Source organism: Oryctolagus cuniculus, chromosome 5, assembly GCF_964237555.1.
Source record: "Oryctolagus cuniculus chromosome 5, mOryCun1.1, whole genome shotgun sequence".
Classification (NCBI taxonomy): domain Eukaryota; kingdom Metazoa; phylum Chordata; class Mammalia; order Lagomorpha; family Leporidae; genus Oryctolagus; species Oryctolagus cuniculus.
Genome location: NC_091436.1, coordinates 902,229 through 904,293, shown reverse-complemented (window position 1 = coordinate 904,293; position 2,065 = coordinate 902,229).

Here is a 2,065-nt window from a genome sequence, read left to right as displayed (position 1 = left end):
GGCATGCAAGCACATGACGTACAAACGCCCCGAACACACCGACTAAAGCCCAGGAGTGTCAGAGTGGGTTAAAAAGCGATTTGTTTCTTTAAAAGACACACACAGGCACTTACAGGCTAAAAGCAAAAGAAGCTGTACCAGGTCGACTCACTGGACAAGGCAGGCACAGCAGCACATCAGGCTGAGGCAGGAGGTGGTGCCACGGAACAGTGAGACCCGAGAGTGGGTGGGGTCAGGGGCCAGTGGGTGGGGTCGTGGCCAGTGGGTGGTGTCAGGGCCAGTGGGTGGGATCAGGGGCCAGTGGGCGGGGTCAGGGGGCAGTGGGTGGGGTTGCGGCCAGTGGATGGGGTCAGGGGCCTTTGGGTGGGGTCAGGGCCAGTGGGTGGGGTCAGGGGTCACTGGGTGGGGTCAGGGGCCAGTGGGCGGGGTCAGGGCCACTGGGTGGGATCAGGGGGCAGTGGGTGGGGTCGGGGCCAGTGGGAAGATGAGGATGGTCGGGAGGGTGCACCCGTGTCTGGGGTTCCAGCTGCAGTGACTATCACCATGGCTGTTCTGAGTGGCTTGGCCACTGGAGTGCGTTCGTTGTCCTCTAAGTGTGGGCACCGTGGCCCAAGGCAGTGAGCACTGTAACTACGCAGTGAGTGGTGTTTGCCACTGGCTGCTGCCCCACGAGGAAGCTCCAGTACAGAGGAGCCACTGCCTGATGCCGTCACGCACCACGGCCGGGCTGTCTCACGGCGGATGGTGACGTCTGCAGGGGTGGAGCTCTGCTCCCAGAGCTTGGGGCCACACCCATTCAGGCCGACGTGCCTGGTGCCATCGCCAGGACATTGCTGACCCTGAGCTCGATGCTGAGAAGTCCAGGCCGCCACGGACGCTGTGGTGACGCCCTCTGGAGACCCCACCTGACAGCCGTCTCCACTCCCGGGGTCAGTGGCACGCTGCAGCATCACTGGGCACAGCGAGATTCAGGTGGGCGTCTCCAGCCTTTTCCTGCCCCACTTTGCCCGCACCAGGAACTTTGCATTCGCCTGCTCAGCTTGTCTGTGCTGTGGGGCCAGACGTGGCTGGCTTAGAGAAAGCAAGTTTTAGGGGTCATCAGGCCTGTCCACTCCAACCAAACATACATGTGTTACCCTGAGCCTTGCTCAGACAGTTCCGCTGCCGCCCAGAACACGCCAATCACGACCTCGGGCCTCCAGGACACCCCAAACGTGTGGCTGCAGAACTTGGAGCCAGGCCTTGTCAACAGGAAGCGGGGGGCTACCTGTATTAACACCCCCAGCTGGATCTGCCTGCCGCCACTGACGGACAGGTGCTCATCAAACAGAGGGACGGGCGCACGTCACGTTAGGACCTTGACAGGAGAGGCTTGACCAAGCCGCTGTGCTGGGTCTGCTTGACTGCAAGCTGCCCTCCCAGCCGACACTTTTTTCTCTTTCAAGAACAATGGCTCCATCCCCTAATGGAGCAAATCCGTGTCTTCACATAGATAATAAGTGACAAATGAATGCATTTACCAGCCACTTCTTGCTAAGTCATTTAATGTTCATTTAATGATTTTCATTTATAGCCACAATTATGAATCCACAAACCAAAGGAAATACTTTAATAGGCCTCAGGGTTGTACCATGGACAAGAATGAGCAAAGTGAACTCCATACGTGGAGCTCAGAAGACAGTGTTCCGTGTGGGGTCTCTGCTGGGACAGAAAGGGAGACGCCGCTCCCTGCACTTTCCGCATACCATGAGGCTCACTGGGCGCCTCCTCAGTGTTTACGTGGCTGTTGTTTTCAGGAACCTCACTGGACCCTCCGCAAAGTCGTTTCAATATTTGCTGCGTCTGCTCTTCCAGGCTGTGGCCCTCAGGTTGTGTCTGCTGGGAACAGCCGAGCTTTACTGCACGTGCTGGTGTAGAACAAGGCTAAACCCTGGGCCCACGGAGCCTCTCTGGCACTAGATCAAGGATTCGAAGTGAGTGCTTATGTGGCCAATGCTTGTGAAATGTCCCACCACAAACATCATTCCCCACGGTGACCGTGAGACGGAGGAAGGCGTGCAGCTCA